This window comes from Lissotriton helveticus, chromosome 2_2, assembly GCF_964261635.1.
Source record: "Lissotriton helveticus chromosome 2_2, aLisHel1.1, whole genome shotgun sequence".
In the NCBI taxonomy this organism is placed as follows: Eukaryota; Metazoa; Chordata; class Amphibia; order Caudata; family Salamandridae; genus Lissotriton; species Lissotriton helveticus.
In genome coordinates, this window is record NC_136060.1 from 441,511,527 (window position 1) to 441,529,567 (window position 18,041).

At 42.2% G+C, this 18,041-nt stretch overlaps 1 long non-coding RNA gene across 3 annotated transcripts in view; it reads left to right on the forward strand.

Moving 5' to 3' along the window:
• Positions 1 to 18,041, forward strand: part of LOC144821527 (uncharacterized) — a 418,474-nt gene that overhangs the window by 281,728 nt on the left and 118,705 nt on the right. For all 3 annotated transcript variants that reach the window (XR_013608374.1, XR_013608373.1, XR_013608375.1), the window contains exon 4: positions 5,102 to 5,254. This is a non-coding gene — a long non-coding RNA (uncharacterized LOC144821527). The remainder of the gene's footprint in view (positions 1 to 5,101; positions 5,255 to 18,041) is intronic.

Consider the following 18,041-nt stretch of genomic DNA (forward strand, 5'->3'; position numbering starts at 1 on the left):
CTACCATGTTTGAAAGCGTTCAACATTGTGAAATGTTCTTCCTTTAAAATAGTTTGAACAGTGAGAAACCTTTGATAGAAAGGAGTGTACACTTTTACTTCTCCAACCCGCTTGTTTACCTAATCCTTCCAGTCCTGGCCTGTACCCGTAGTTGAATTGATTCGTTCACGGTTCAATTAAACCTTTCGATCACCATGCCATTGGCGTTGGGATGTGTGAGAAATTGGGTTGTTAAAGTCACCATGTTGTAGGCGGTGGCTAAGGCGCAAAGGAAGATGGCCGCAGGTCCCGACAGCTCCGTTGCGACGTGAGGTGACGGGGGCTCCTCCGGGCATTCTACCGCTCCTTGGATTACCGGAGCAGCGTTAAACAACAGCGGAAATCTGGCGACATCGGTACATGCATTTTCCAGCTCATGGGATGACGCGCATACCGGTATTCTGCTTCTCCCTGTTTGTGGCGGTTCGCGTTTGAGGCGTGTCTGCCATTTTATTGCATTTTGCCGTGTTTGCCGTATTTAATGAATGAGCACTGTTCTGCTCATTTTTCCGCCTTCTCCATTGCTGTTTTGTCTTCACTTTGCTACAATTTATCATTGGTGACATTTTCTTACTTACAAGGGCTGTTTTCCCTGCTGAATGAATAGTCAAGTCAAGTCAAATGATCTTTATTCGGATTGTAAAACATCCATAAAAGTACACATAAAATCCATCAGAAATAAAAACACAAATAACGTCCCATTTGATTACAAATTCATAGCGATGCAACTTTTTCCATGTGCAAAAATGCAATCGTTAGTGCAAAATATACAATGTGCAATAAGCAAAGTGCAAAATATGCATAGTGCCAATATTTCAGTCAATTAACATAGAAGCACGGGACCGTACAGCTGCTTTAAGAAAGCAGCTCACTCTAAAAATGGCCTCGTCCGTTTTTAACAATAACCAGTCTTTAAAAGCTAATTTAAAATCCATCAGAGCGTTTTTTTCTACAGTACGGCATTAGAAAGTGCAAAGTGTGCATTCTGTAAAAACCACAAAGAAAATAAAATGAAGCAAACTTTGTTTGCTGCCTATATTACAGGGACAGCTTAGATTTTCTACATTTTTATTAAATCCTAACGGGAAGCTGAGTAGATTTGTAATGTTTCCATCCCTGAACCGGAATAGCAAGCTCCTGTTCCACCTGCCAAGCTTTAAGCGGAGGTAGCCCTGGGGCAGAGCAAATGGTTTATCACTTGGCTCCATGAGGGAGGTATATCTAACTGTGGTCGGCTTAGCCGAGTCACGCCTTAGCCTCTCCTTACGGTAGGAATCGTAAAGGGCCTTTTTTATTAGGTTCTTGTGCGTGTGGTTAATCAGTTGCGGCGATGTAAAGAGATGACCTAGCTCCACACTCGATAAACTATTTTCCACAGCCTTAAACCAAGGAATAAATTTAGCCCTCTCGCAATTTAAGCAGTCCATAATAATATCACGTGACAGGGAGGCAGCGGGATTACACCAGATTTTTATCCAAAACAAAGGAGGTCGAGTACTTATAAAGTCCTCTATAAAATGGAGGTTTAATTCCCTGAGACAAATATGAGTTGGTGCGCTAATGACCCCCCCCCAAAATCTTCCGACAAAATCTATTTTCTTCAGTCTGTAGTTGGGTACAGTTAGAATAACCCCACACCTCAGCACCATAGGTGCCTACAGGAAGACATTGTGTTCTGTAGATTTGTAGCAATGACATGATCACGTCTGCCTGATTGGGTTGGCGAACGGAGGTTAGAGAATTTATAGCCTTACTCATTTTGTTCCTTCCTTGAGCAACATGTGGTTGCCAGCCAGTGTTTGAAAATAACAGCCCCAGATAGGGGAAAGTGCAGGTGCTTTTTAGAATGGTGTCCCCTGATTGGATATGGCTTATTTTATAGCTTTTGGGACCGCAAGACATTATAAAAGATTTTTTTAAATTGGTGCAAAGGCCCAAATCTGCCATATATTTAACAAAACCCGGGGTTAAAATTCGCAAAGCTTTGGGTGTGCGGCCCATAAGGACCGCATCATCCGCATAGAGAAGTGCAGGGACAGGTTTGCCATTAACTTGCGGAACATCGTTAGTTATTTTAGCCAAAGAAACACTCAAATCATTTATATACAAGATAAAAAGCAGGGGGGCCAAGACACAACCCTGTCTGACCCCCCTGCCGATTAAAATATCGTTAGAAACTTCACCATCATTGTTAATACGGACACGTGCTTTCAGGTTGCTATGAAGATGTGCCAGAAATTAAACTAAGGATTCATCTAGACCATAATTCAGCAGGACAGACCATAAGCGGGAACGGTTAACAAAATCGAAAGCAGAACTTAACTCCATAAAACCAAAATATAAGGGTGATTTTTTGGCAATCGTATATTTGGCCATAAGTAGGTTTAGGTTCAAGCACTGCTCTACCGTGCCAACTTTACTTCTAAAGCCTAGCTGGCTGGGATGTAAGATGGTGTTTTCTTCTGCCCAAGTACTAATTCTGTTAAAAAGGACCCTGCCTAGGACTTTTAGTGTATTGTCAATTAATGATATGGGGCGATAGCAACCGGGGTCGAGTCTATCGCCTTTTTTAAATATTGGGACAATGGTGCTGCAAGACCATGTTTCCGGGACAGTGGTGAGGGATAAATTATTGAAAACGTTGCATAGCAGGGGAGCCCAGAAATCTGGTTCAGATTTAATTTGGTCGATAGATAGGCCATCTGGACCAGGGGCTTTGTTCCCAGCGCTTTCAGTAATAGCATCCTCCACCTCCGACAACAAAATGTTTAAAGACTTAATTGCTGGGGTGGTTTCAATTGGGTTACCAGACACAGAGGCATCATAGATATTGGAAAAATGGTCAGTCCACACATCCCCTGTTATGTTGCAGTTGATAGGGGAGATATTAGAGCCCAATGATCTAAGATTCTTAACGGCCCTCCAAAACCCTGCAGCGTCTCGTAAGGCGGCTGTGCGGACAAGCGAGTCCCAATGATCTTTTAATAGCTCTTCAGATCTAATTTTTAAACAATGTTTATATCTAGATCTCAGAGTCCTTACCAGGGACAGATCACGCGGAGCAGCAGTAAGGGCAGCCCTGAGTTCCCGGTTAGCTTTAGAACATGAGGTATCAAACCACCTTGGATTGATGTTAATAAGGGCTGGGACAGGTTTGGAGATTTCAGTTTTTATTGCCTTACAGAGCTCACAAAATGAGTTGACAATATCGAGCCCCGGGCTGGAGTTTGATAGACAAACCGAGACTAGAGTAGGATGTTTTTTGATAACTCTAGCCAGGACATCCTGGTTGTCTATCCCCTTCCAAGCCACCCTTAACCTGTCCGTTGATACAATTAGATTTTTGGCCCCAATTTCTGTTTTCTTCCTCAAGGTTTTAATTGATTTAAGGCAAATTAGAATAGGATAGTGGTCACTATACGAGGACCTGATAACCTTAGATTCCAATAAAAGATCCTCGAGGAGAGATTAAATAAATACGTAATCTATGGTGGTAGAGCTCCCACGCCCAATATAAGTAGGGACAGGTACATCAATTGCGTCAGTATCTAATTTTTCCATTACGTCAACTGAATGAATAGCACTATTAGCCTTTTCACAGGTTATGTCTGCCATTTTAGCTCTCTCCTCAATTCTTCTTCTGGTGAAACTTGTTGTCTGCAGCACTTGCGATGACCTTCTTCTGGACTCCTTTCCAGTTCTTTTTATTTTTGTTTATTACTTTTAATGGTAATAAGTCAATTCTGTGCAGCCTCTTCTGATATTTTATAAACTTGCTCTGCTGTGTATTCTCCTCACCTGTTAGCGGTGTTTTGGTGGTTTCAATTTTATCACAGTGTGTTTTCAAGTGACTTTCCTCATCTTAATTGATTTCCCTGTGTCAGGTGGTTCATTTTCTCAATGGCAACATCACGCACCAACATCACGCACCAACCGTACTGCTGCTCTTCAACAAAAATCTGTCGCCAATCTACCCCTGGAAGACGTTAACCCTTTCAGCGTCCTACAGGATACATTGGATGACTCACAATCTGATAATATTGCTCTTAAAGGTTCTTCTACTTCTGCTTCTCGTTCATCTTCAAAGCAGTCTACTAAACCTTCCTCTCAATCTACTACTGTCAATTCAGGGTAGAGGGTCAAAACCAATCCTCCTTCTCCGACCAATCTATCAGCAACCATCTCTATGGAACTTTTACTGGAGGAGATCAGAGCACTTAAACCCTATATGACGGAAACTAATTCCCGCCTCCAAAGTCTTGAGGACAATTGGTCTCACACACAGCAAAAAGTGGAGGTTCTTGTAGAAAGTTTTGCTTCAGCTCAAACGGTCAAACGGTCATTGCTCAGGTCCCCACTATGCAACAAGAGATCGCTTCCCTCAAGCAACAAGTTAAAAATTTGGAGAATCGAAATAGGCGTAACAACTTACGTATTTATGGCCTTGCCGAAAATCTTGAAGGGCCAAATCCGATTTCTTTTTTCCAATCATTCCTCATCAATCTTCTTGATCTCCAAGCGTCACCTCCCTTAAATATACAGCGAGCTCGTCGTTTGGGTCCAGCTTCTCGCCCATCTACTTCCACTTCCTCAGTAAAACCCGGAGGTGTCTTGTACTTTCTGGAATACACTGATCTCCTTTGAGTCCTTCATGCAGCCAAGCAAAAAGGGAACATTTCTTGGAATGGCTCAAATCTCTACTTTGCTCAGGACTACTCTGAGGCTACTGCTGACTGTCGTAAGACATTTCTGGACATGAGACCTGCTTTATGTGCCTTACATGCTCGCTTCTTGTTTATTTCACCCTTGCCTTTTTAAGGTCACTTAGAACAACATAACGACGACTTATAAGGATCCTACTCTTCTGCAACATTTTGTGGACTCCTGTAATGCCGAATCTATGGCTATTCCTCATGCATAATTCCTATTTGCTGTATTGTTTATCAATGTAGTGACTTGTCAGGTTGTTCTGTTCTTTCCTGCTGTTTGCTGTTTTCATAATGCTGCTGTTTTCTTGCTTCATGTTTTATTTGACCTCTTTTTCTTTTTTGTACCTTTTTAGATGCTGGTCTAGTGATCCCTGCATTTGTTTTCATTTGTTCTGCACGTTTTACCTGGTTGCTTTACTCTCCTTGCCGCGTTTCCATGGAGTCTTTGGTCCGTTGTGCTTCCTTCCTTTTGCGGCAACTCCATCCCGTTTTCTTGGTTTTCTACGGTATGTCTTTTTGTTAATACTTTTTGTTCTCATCTTCTCTTTTTATCTTCTCTCCCTATTCTTTCTTCATCTTTCTCTCAGCTCTTTCCTTTTCTTCTTCCCCTTTTATTCATCCTTTTCCTCCTCTATGTCTTTTCATCTCATAGTCTTTTATTCTTTATCTTACCAATTATTGAATCATATACTATATTTCCTTCTATTTTTCTTTTCTCTATTTTACCATAATTTTCTACAGTTCTATTTTCCTTTCATAATATCACAATATTTTATCTTCCTTGCATTTTCTTCCTCTTTTTTCATTATTTTGATATATTGCTTGCAGTTGTTCCAGCGATTGTTCTTTGTTGATTTCTCATGCTGTTTTTTTTCTTCATATTTTTGTATATATTTCTTAGAGTTTCTAAATGTCAATTAATGTAATCACTTGGAATGTTAAAGGTTTGGGGTCTTCCATTAAGAGACAACGTGTTCTTTCACATTTAGCGCATTTGAAAGGGGATATAGTGTTATTGCAAGAAATTCATGTCAAAGATTTTGAGGTTTCTAAGTTACGTCGTAATTGGGTGGGTCATGTTTTTGCATTTCCTGGGTCAGGAAAGCGTAATGGTGTTGCCATTCTCTGTCATAAACGTCTGAACATTCAGCTTGCTAATCAGGATAATGATACAGAGGGTAGGTGGGTTGTTGTATCGTTGCTGATTAACAAATTCCTTTGACTATTTTTTATGTATATGCTCCAACTGTACAAGATAAATAGTTTTGGCCTCAAATCCTTTCTTCCACAATGCAATACACAGATGACTATTTTATTTTAGGTGGGGACTGTAATATGATTATAGACCCTATTTTATATCGTAAGTCTAATTCCCGTTTTTCTCCCTCCCCAATGCATGCTCAATTCACTTCTGCTATATCACAAAGATCCCTAGTTGATTCATGGAGCCTTTGTAATCCTCTCTTGCAGGAATATACTTATTTTCCCCTGTCCATACTTCCCAATCCCGTTTAGATTATTCTTTTCTCTCCAAAGCCCTGACTCAACACATCACACATTCCGATATAGGTTCCATTTTAATCTCGGATCATGCTCCAGTATCCCTGCACCTTGATTTGCTTCCCCCTATTAAACGAACTAGGAGATGGAGATTCAATAACTCTCTTCTTTTAGATAAGTCCTTTTTTTTATTGAGATAATTGATGTCATACAAAAGAGAGATATATACAAATTCATGATATCCCTATTCCAATTAGACCTTATGAAGAAGTTCATGATACAGGTTAATAACAATTCAGTAATAAATATATGTTATCAAAAACTGTGCTATTAAAATATTCAGACAGTAGTTAAAAAAACAATACATATTCAGGATACATATTAAAACCGTACTTAGCCACTCAAACTTCTCCACCTAGCAAGTGGTGCCCAGATATTTCGTCCTAATTCCCTGTATTTTTTACCTTTTAGCTCATAGAGGCAAGACTCGATATTATGCAATCCTAGCAGCTTTGCGATCCACATTTGAAAGGTGGGGGGGGGGGATCTTTCCAACCTGCTGAAATAAGGATGCGAAGTACAGTAGTAGATATAAAAACCAAAGCTTCAGCGGCAATTCCCAACTTCAATTTCTTATCTACACCTAATAACATTAGTGAAGGGGATAGAACAATCCTACATTCAAGCAGCCCCTCCAAAAAATGTCCAATTTCCCTTAATGTCAAAGATAGCTGATCACACTGATGGAACATGTGAATTAAGTCAGCTGCGCCCTTATCGCATCTTGGGCACTTATCGTTCTCCACCAGGCCCCAGGCATGTAGCTTCGCCGGAGTATGATACAAGTTAAACAGCGTTTTGTAGTGCTGAGCCCGTAGGCTAGAAGATCGAAAAAGTCTCTTATCTAGTGCAAGTGCTAGATCTAAATCAACATCCAGATCGCCTAACTTCACTGCAATTGCAGATTCCGTTTTTTCCAAATCGTCCTGTATGCCCACCATTAGATGGTTATAAACTAGTTTAATTTTATTGCCCCCATTCCATAAATAATCAATTAGGGGGATCGATTCATTATTGAAATCCTTGGCCTAAATGCCATCACTGTTTGAAGCAATTGTCTATAGAGAAACCAGTGATTAAAGGGGATCCCAAACTTGTGCTGAATCACTTCAAACCTAAGTACCTCCCCTCCCGCCATGATATCCCCTATGGTCCTTATTCCATGTTCTTTCCAGAACTGGCAATTCCTGTCTGAACCCAAATAGGGGAACACGTTAGAGTTCCAGAGGAGATGATGAGCATTGATCTTAGGGATTTCCAGCATTTTTTGGGTAGCTTTCCAGGTCCACCAAACCAATCCAGAATTTTATACCGGGCCTTCTCATAGTATCTTCGGTCTACCTCACTTAAAAGTAAACCAACAGCCTTCTTCCCTAGTAAAAGCTCAAAAATGGATGGGGGATCCTGCCTATCTCCCAGAGCCTCTTGCGGGCTTGGGACCGATTGAAACAGTATAGACATTTGAGCCAAAAGGCAAGACAGATGATATAAACGGAGGTTTGGTATGGCCATGCCCCCCCTTTCGAACGGGAGCGACATAAGCTTCATGGAACGCCTAGTCTTCCCATATTGCCAAGATAAACGTGTTGAAGATTGACTCCAGATTTTTTATTAGTTTTTCATCCAGCAATAATGGGATGGCTCAAAACAGGTATAGGACCTTAGGAAATATTGACATTTAGAGGACATTAACCCTCCCTACCAATGAGAGGTGTAATACATCCACCCTTTTTAATTCTGTTTCAATCGATCCCATAAGGGGGCAGGAGTTATCAGTGATGATCTTATCCACTGAGGCATTAAATCTTACCCCCAAATAAACTGCTGAGGCTGTGTATCTGCTGTCTGACTTAAAGATGTTCTGGGTGCAAATAATCTGGGTTTTCCCCTCATTTAGCAGATACCCAGACCTACTTCCAAAATCCTTCGCCTGCTCAGCAAGTACCGGCATCGCCTGCTGTGGATCGGTGGTGAAAACCGCCGGATCGTCATCGTATGCTAGCAGTTTATTTGTGAACCCATTCAGCATCACAGGATTAATCTGTGGGCATCCCAAGATTTTTTGGATCAGGGGGTCTATATATAATGAGAAGAGGATCGGAGAACAGGGGCATCCCTGGCGAGTTCCCCTCTTGATCACAATTTTCTCCAAGCTCTCTCCCATTACTGCCACCCGTGCCACCGGGTCTTTATACATTGCTCTAAGAGCTCTGATGGTCTTAGGGCTGAAACCCCTACCTACAAGGATTCCCCACAAGTACTCCCAGACCACGCGGTTGAATGCTCTCTCCGCGTCGAGGAGGATCATGGCCTTCTCTCCCCCCCTGGCGGCATGTGCATCAAACAGCGTTATAGCTCGTCGAGTATGGTTGGTCGTGCCTCGACCCGGCATGAACCCATGCTGCAGGGAGAGACGAGACCTCCGATGATCCTCCCCAACCTTTTGGCCCAGATTTTCGAGTATAACTTGGTATCCGCGTTAATAAGCGAAATAGGGCGGTAAGAGCCCAGGTTCTCCTTGGGATTGCCCTTCTTGTGAAAGATAATAATATTGGTCTCTTTCCAAGAATCGGGGATGTCCCCTGTACACAGTATCCCATTGAAAAGATCCTGTAACATTGGGACAGTCTCAGATTCAATGTTTTTATATACTTCCAGGGGAATTCCATCCGGACCTGCTGCCTTTCCGGCACCAAGATCCCTTAGAGCAGCCCGAATCTCACCTCTGGTTATGTCCCTTTCCAACTCCTCTCTAGAAACTGCGTCCAGCATTGGGCCCCTGTCCCCACTCTCCGCCACTTGCTGTTCTTGACGGCTCTCTTCATCATACAGTTTTTGATAGAAATTTTTGAAGACCTTTAAAATTTCCTTTGACTTCTTACCATCCTCTTGTATGCTCTCTATGATATTCCTAGTTCTATCCTGTCTGATACGAAGCGCCAGCACCCTGCTTGCCTGTTCCCCTGTCTCATACCTCTTTGCCCTAGATGCCTGATAATCCCCTACAGCCTTCTGCGTAACCAATTTTTGGAGCTCCGCTTTGATAATTGCCAGGCCTGTTTGGCTCTCTGTCCCGTCTACACCCCTACCTATATCACTAATATGCAGTTCTTCCGCCTTTGCTAGTTCGCCCAAAAGTCTATCCAGCTCTCTCCTATCCGTTTTTCAAAGTTTCGCCGTGCAGCTAATGGTTTCCCCCCTAAAAGCCGCCTTAAACGTATCCCAGACGCCATTCCTGGATGTGCTATAGCGATTTGCGTCAAAGAACTCCCCTGTCCTTTTTTTAATATGTTCTAAAAATCTTTGATCCGATAATAACCTCCTTTCAAAGGTCCAGCTGGAATGCCGTTTCTCTGCTTTAATTACTTCACAGGTTAAAATCAGCGGATTATGATCCGAGATTATTCTAGGTATTTTCCTGATACTGACTGTATTCAATTCAGGAGAAAAAATAAAGAAGTAATCTAATTTTTAATATTTTTGAAACGGGTGCGAAAAGTAAGTAAACCCGGGATTCAGAGGCTCCTTTTCCCCCCAAACATCCTTTAGCCCGTGTGAGCTCATTAAAGAAGATATAGCCCGGAACACCCTGGGTTTCCGCCCTGAATACTTACTTATGCACATTATGCCAATCGGTAGATATGTTTAAATCTCCGCAGACTATCATTGGGGTTGGCCAGCCCGCTAACTTCTCTTCCAGAAAATCAAAAACATCAGGATCATCACAGTTTGACCCGTAGATTGAAGAGATTGTATACCCTAAGCATAACACTGCAATGATCCACCTTCCCAAGCTATCGCTTTTAACCCGCTTCGCCCCCCCTAAACATGATCTACCTAAAATTGCAACCCCCCTAGTTGTTGATGTCTGTGATGTGCAAGCTATCAGGTCGAAACCCTTGATAAATAATAGATTCCGTTTGGCCCAAGGGAGGTAAGTCTCTTGCAGACAAAGTATATCAATCCCGTTATATTTAACGAAATAATCCAACTTTTGTCGTTTCTTCTAGTCATTCAGGCCGCTGACGTTGACTGTACAAATTCTAATGTTGAGCATTAAGTAGTTTACTGACCATCCTTACCACTGTCTGCTCTATTCTTCTCCAAATATTCAATAGCATTATTTCAACCAACACAATTATGTCACTTAGTGAACCGGGCTCGTAAATACCAATCTCAACACAACACCAGATTATCTTGTTTTTTTACTTTTAACCCCTCACCCCGTTGCCCCTCCCCACTCCCCCCTCAGCCCCTCAACCCTCAACCCCACCCTCTGCCCCCTCCACAAACCCCCCTTACCTACCCACCCTCCCCCCTGCCCTCCCTCAGTCGAGGCACTCAGACCTTGTCTGTGCGTGTGATGTAAAGCAGAGGTCACAATGAGGAATAGAAAAAGATACAAAATAATTTCAACCTAACATCCCACCCCAGGAAATAAACACACCTAATCACTGTGAGAACCAGTACACAACCTCAGTACCTGGAAAATAAGAAGAGGGTGCGGCATCCTGGTGTTTATCTGAAAGATATCCTTAACAAACACAATGCCCAACTCATGCACTTTTAACTAGAGCCTAGTTGCACAAAGAGTCAAGGTATTCCTTCGCCTTTATCTCGGAAGCAAAGTAATGGGACCTCCCTTCATTAATAACCTTTAGCTGGGCAGGGTTTATCAAAAAGGCCTGTAGTTTTTGTTCCTGAAATGGTTTAATGAGCTGCCGCATCCTCCATCTCCTTTCCACCATCACATGGCAGAAATCTGGCCAGACGAAGAAATAGTCCTCCTTGCATCCGGTCTTGCCTTCTCTGCAATTAATTGCCTCAGTACAAAATTGCCGAAGAAGATTAAGATTGCCCTTGGCTTGTCCCCTTCCCTTGCGTTTTTCTGAACTTTGAAGGGGGTGCGATGTACCCTCTGAATTTCGGAGGGCCAGTTCCAGCTGGAGAGCTCCGGCAATGCTTGAGCGAATCGCTTGATGGTATACGCTCTGATGTCAGATCCTTCGACCCCTTCTGGAATCCCGATGACCCTAAGGTTGTTACGTCTCATTCTATTTTCCATGTCCTCGAGTTTCCATTGAATATCTACCACTTGTGCGCAGTGGGCATCCACTTTAGTTACAGCAGCTACTGCCTCGGCCTCAGTTGAGACAACTCGCTCCTCCAAATTTGAGACTCTGTCCCCCAGATTCGTACAAGCTTTAGACAATGTCCTCACCACCCCCTGCATCTTCCTCACTGCGGCTTGTGATTTCTTACTGTCTTGGTGAGTCTCCTCACGGTGGGCGATAATTTCCTGGTGAATTAATTCCAGGAGCGACATCTGGGATACCTCCGTATTTGCACTACCTTGTAGTGGCATGGCCGATGAATGATCCCAGCTTAGTTCATAGTGTTCTTGCCCCTTCGATGCCGCCCTTGGCCTGACCGCTGTAGTAGGGGGTTCTTGCTCCAGATCACTTTCTGAGTCCTGAACACTACCTTCCAGGTAGGAGCTGTGCTCATCCTCGTCTGACCATTCGGCATTTTTGGACACCGAGAAAAAACACTCACTTGAGACTTTCTCCACCAGGCCCCCCGATGCTCCACCTGGGGTAGCCTCAATGGTAGCCTCCATAGAGGCTGGGTCGAGATCGCGGGGACCCGAGGCTACCGCCACCTGGGGAGGACCACCACTGCTGGTATATTGGCCTGCCTTGGGAGAGGTGCCTGCAATATTGTCCAGAATCTCTTGGTCCTTTACAGTTGTTCCCACTGCAGGGTACCCACTTATATCGGCCGCTGGGGTGGATACAATCACTTGCACGCTGTCACCCTGAGGAGCTTCAGCGAATACTTGCTGGGCAGCCGTACCTTCAGCACCTTCTTCTATGCCGACTAGACTGGTGGATAATGCTTCTTGGCCCCCCGTATCCTGTGTTGCCCCATCTACTGCCTGGGGTGGGTTCTCCTTTACTCCTATTACCTTACTGTTTTTAGAAAACATCTCCGCAATTGTGGCAGTTGCCTGACGTGTCTTAACTGCCAGCTGCAGATGTTTCCTTGCAGTGGGTGATTGCTGTTTCTGCCGGGGGTCTCCTTCATCCTGCGCAGCCAACACCGCTGTTCCCCCCTCTGCCCCTCGTTTTTTCTTGAATATTGCTGCTTTGGAGTTATTTGGTTTGGGGGCCATAGCTCCTGAGTGCAGCAGGCAGCCTCCTCTCCTGATCCTTCTCAGGCTCATTGGGCATGTCAGGTTCCAGGAATTGCCGCCGCACAAATCCCAGCCGTGGCTCCTAACTCCGCTCCTGTGCTTCGTCTCAGCACGGAACTCCGCTCTGCTGCCTCACTCGCAGGCCCCGCCCACCGATGCCCGTGGAACGCCGGCGGAAGAGAGCGAGAGCCGTCGCAGCCTGCGCCAGAGCCCGGAACAAGAATCTCCCGGAGCTGCAGCACACAACTACGGCAATCATATTTTATCGCCGGTAACTTTGTTCATGAAGTCCTATCCACAGATTGACGTAATCCCTGCAAAATCATCACCCTGGGGCTACAAACCGCTTCCTCATCGCGGCCTGCTGCTAACTGCCACAGCAACACAGCCGCCATCTTGCCTCTCCTTTTCCACTGCTTTCCTTGATTTTGCATCCCACTTTTTTCACAGACAATGAATCTCCTCAGTCGTCACCTCAATTGATTTGGGACACTTTTAAAGCGGCTTCTAGAGATTTAATTATTTCCTATGTTGCACAGAAGAGGTGTTTAGCCAATCAATCCCTATCCACGCTAACTTCCCAAATTAAACAGTTAGAACACTTATATTATTCGACTAAATCGCAATCTGATCTCAATAAACTTATTACCGTTAAACTCTCTTTCAATAAATTATCTACTGATTCTGCTAATCTATTTTTACTCAAATCTAGTGCCAAATATTACTCTTCTCAAAATAAAGCTGGAAATATGCTTGCTAATTATCTCAAAGTTAAAAAAGAACGAGTGATAATTGAATCAATAGTTTCCTCTTCCAATGCTACCCTTCATAAAGAATCTCTATACCCCGGAATCTCCTCCCTTGTCTTCTGACATCAATCACTATTTATCCTCCATTCCCTCTCCCCTGTTGCCTGATGTAGATTTTTCCTCTTTAGACAAAGATATTGGCCCCAAGGATATTCTGGAAGCTATTCAAGTTCTTAAGAAGGGTAAAGCACCTGGCCCAGATGGCTTTTTCACTGAGTTTTACTCTAATTTTCTTGTTCCTAAACTCCGTCAATTATTCTCATTCTTTATAACTTCTCAGAAATCTGAAAGCTCTTTTCAAGAGGTGTTGATTTGTCTTCTTCCCAAAGATAACAAAGATCATACTTTATGTAAAAATTACAGGCCTATTTCCTTGATTAATCTTGATTATAAAATATTTCCAAAAATTTTAGCATTACGTTTAGACAATATTCTACCCCAACTCATTGGTAAAGAACAATGTGGATTCATCAAAGGACGTCATCTTTCAGATAATATCTCAAGTAAATCGCATACTTCTAATCATTCCTTTGCTGCTATAGCACTAGATGCTGAAAAGGAATTTGATAGAGTTAATTGGCCTTTTCTTTTTTCTTCTCTTAAATGGTTTGGTTTTGGACCTAAATTTCTTTCTTATATTTCCTTATTATACTCTTTTACTAAATCTTTTATCTTTGCTAATGGACTTGTATCTTCCTCCTTTCCTCTTTTTCGCGGTGTTCGTCAAGTGTGCCCTCTTTCGCCTCTTCTATTTATTCTTGCTTTAGAACCGTTTTTGACAAAAATTCGATTGAATAATGATATCACTGGCTTCTCTTATGGTGAGAATCAAGTAAAGCTGTCTGCTTATGCAGATGACATTCTCTTATTTATTTCTAACCCTCAAACTTCTGTCCCAGCCTTTCTTTCTGAAGTTTCGAATTTTGCAGCCGTCTCAGGTTATAAATCGAATGTCGATAAATGTGAAATTCTTCCCCTTAATAAATGTTGTTTCCACGCTGATTTTCTGGTCTCCTCTTTTCATTGGAGTCCTTCTAAAATCAAGTATTTAGGTCTTTGGTTTACTCCTTCAATTAAAGATACAGTAGCTCCTAATATTAAGCATTTACAAACTACCTTAATAGATTCTACGACAAGATGGCATCCTCTATTTCTCTCCTGGTGGGGTAGATTAGATTCTATTAAAATGATGTTAGTTCCTATAATTTTATGTTTTCTTTCCAATCTTCCTGTCAATATTCCAAAACCTTGCTATAAAAATATTTACTCTACTTTATCTCGTTTTCTATGGCAAAATAAAAAAGCTAGAATGTCTTTCTCTAAACTTAAACGTCCCAAACACATGGGAGGGGTTAACTTTCCTGACTTTTCCTCTTACCATACTTCATTTTTTCTGTCCCATTCGTTTTTTTTTTATCAGATTCTGTATCAGATATCACTTCTTCCCCGCTATGGGTTAAAATTGAATCCTCCTTTTTTCACCCTTTTACCTTTAAAGAATGTGTATCATTATCACATGTTCCGCAGAAGGTGCCTCTACCTATTCTTAAAAATTCCAGGAAGCTTTTTTTCCCCCTTGTTTCTAGATGGCCTTGATGATCATACGCGGTTTTTACAATCCCCCATTAGGTATAATCCTCTTATTAAAATTAAGAATAGGACTTTTTTCTGGAAGGAATGGTATGACCATGGGCTTGTTTGGACTCATCAACTCTTTTTAATGGTACGTGTATTCCATTTTCTATTCTTCAGACTCGTTTTTCTCTTCCTCCTTCCTTCCTTTCCAAATATAATTTATTGTGTGCTGCTGTTCAAACAAGTTATGACTCTCTTCCACTCTCAGTTTCTTGTGGCACTTCTTCCTCGCTTAATATACCCTTTTTATTATCCTCTTCTTCTGCCTCACAAATTTACAAAACATTACGTGAGCCCCCTAATGAAAGGGATAAATCAAAAATAGAACAAGATTGGGAACTTGTTTTGGGAGAGTTGTTTTCTATTTCTCTATGCCATGATATAATCGACTTTTGATCACTCCTGCTAGACTTCATACAATAGACTCCTCTATTCCTTCAACATGTTGGTCTTGCTCTGATCCAAGATCTTAAGCATATGCTTTTCACCTGTCCTGCGATTCGTATTTTTTTGGTCCAAAGTATGGCAACAAATTAATAATATTTTTTCCACTCACTTCCCATTCTCTCCTATCCATATTTTTCTAGGTAGACTTTCTGACATATGGTCCTCCTCCGACTTTAATACTTCCACTATTGACCTTCTCCTAGCAGTGGCATTTCAACAAATTACCAGAGCTTGGAAAGATACATCGACTATCTCCTTTCAGGCTTGGTGGTATGGTGTTTGTTTTAACCATAGACTAGATAGAGCATATGTTTATCCTATTACACTTGCTATCAAACATGATTTGCTATGGTTGCCCATTACTACTTTCTTAGACTCATCGGCTCTTTCTTCCACATTGCATTCTCCTCGTATTGAGGAAGTTCCCAAACCCCCTTGATATGTTCACATAAGTTTGTTTCTTCGCTATATATATCTTTTCTTTTTAATTATTATTAACCCTGGGCGTAGTGCTACGCTCCGCGCCCATGGAGTGTACGTAGTGTTGCCTACTTTGCATTTTGCAAAGTAGGCGTAGTAGGCAACAATACGCACGTTCCGTGGATGGAGCGAAGTTGCCCGCCACCCGCCTCCCTCCCGCCCTCTCCTAAATACCTAATTAAAGCTAAATATACTACAAAAGTAAATTAAAGGCACTTACCTGGTACACGGCATCCCGGGGCTCCCTCTTCTCTTTCGCGCCGCCGTCTTCGATCCCAATGCGCATGCGCGGCCGCCCGCGCATGCGCATTGGGATAGAAGACAAATACCCATAAAAATAAAGGCATGGGGCAGCGTTCCACGCCGTAAATATTAAAACATTATTATTCTTTCCCAGGCTTGTGTGCGTGCACGATGCCTACATAAAACAAGTAGTCCCGAAATGAAATGATAGCCAGCGGCGGAACTATATTGTAGTTAGTCGGTGCTACTTCCTGCAAAATGGAAGCAAAACAGAAATGAGGTATCGGACCACCAGCCAATCAATGTGCGAGATAAAAACAGCAATGCCACATTTAACCAAAGGCAAGTGACAAAACAAAGAGAAACACAATGGGTGGAGTTTCACTAGGTATACAGATTACTTGATGCATCGTAGAGGCAGCGCATGCACTGTCTATGCAAGACCTAAAAATGGAGTACATTTTATTAAATAATTTGACACCAAAACTATCAAAATCCAAGCAGTAGAACGGAATTATGAATTTTTAAAGAATAAAAAGAAAAAACTGTAAAATAGCGCCTAAACATTAGAGCGATAACTGTGGATATTTGGAAATGCTGAACTGGGACAAAGTCAAAAGCACAGGATGACCGCAATTGAGCGCAGGTCAGATACAAAAAGTGGACTGGGTCCGGTCAGTGCTTACCTTCGGACTTAGAAAATGTTTGAAGTAAATGTGTCTGAAAATATGGCAATCAGGTGTAAAGAAAATTTCCCCTGTCGACGAGAGTGAGCGCCAGCAGTTTGGCACTGGTCAGCAGTGGAAAAATGCACCAAGTCCTAACACCAACATAAATTAATTTCAGCAGAAAAATGGAGGTAAGTAAGGCTGAAAGGTCAAACAGGACAGACATAATGCACGCTGTTTGTGAGAAATCCCTTCTTCCTCAGAAACTCTCTATACCCCCTGTTTGTCAGATAATTGTTGTTTGGGGATTACTCACTGGGCCAAAAATTCCTAACAAAATCTTAACAATTGATAATGTGAAACCTCCATGAACCATGGCTAACTGAGGCAATTGGAGAACATATCCATTAAGACAAACAAATATTTGACACATAACCCAATGACAGTAGTCCACAATATCAAAATCAGCTTCATCAAAGGGACCTTCCAGAATCTCCCCACAAATAACTGGCAGTATCCTAACTTTCCTAGTCTTATTACTCAACCTGAATGTTAAACAGTCTCTCACCTCCCTTTCCTCCTGAATGCCCATACCATTAAGTGCAAAAAGTCTTTTGTCACCAATCTTGAGCCTACACCATTGAGATTTATTCAGTACTCACCTGTCAGAACTACCCTATACCCCTAAACCAACAGCAGATCCACACTCATTTCCTCTATAATTTCATCTACTGATATGAACCTCTTACTATTAACATAATATAATGTGTATTTGTAAAGCACACATTCACCCGTAGGCATCTTGGCACTGAATAACAAATGTTGATTGTTACCCAACTCAATGGCACTCATTTTATTGACCCCAGTTGACTCGCTAGGATATGAACCTGTGACCATGATGTTGAATGCAGTGGCTGCATTAGTCAACTGAGCCACCAGACCCCTTAGTACAAATCTTGATCCAATTTTATTTCCATCATATATCTGCATCCTCTTCACTAAAGTAACACACAACTACCAACATGGAGAGACAGCCTAGCCTTTGTTCACAATTCCAGGAATGTATGTGACAAAGAAATGATCCTCTGTAATGCCACTATCTAATTCAAAACCCTGTATGGGATAGAATTTAGTCACTTTTGAGAAAACATGTATTGAAGCAGTTCATATGGTGAATGGACCTCAAATCTAACTAGCCAAAGAAACTACTTGGAGAACCGATTCCTCTCAGTTATAGAATATCTGCACTCAGCAA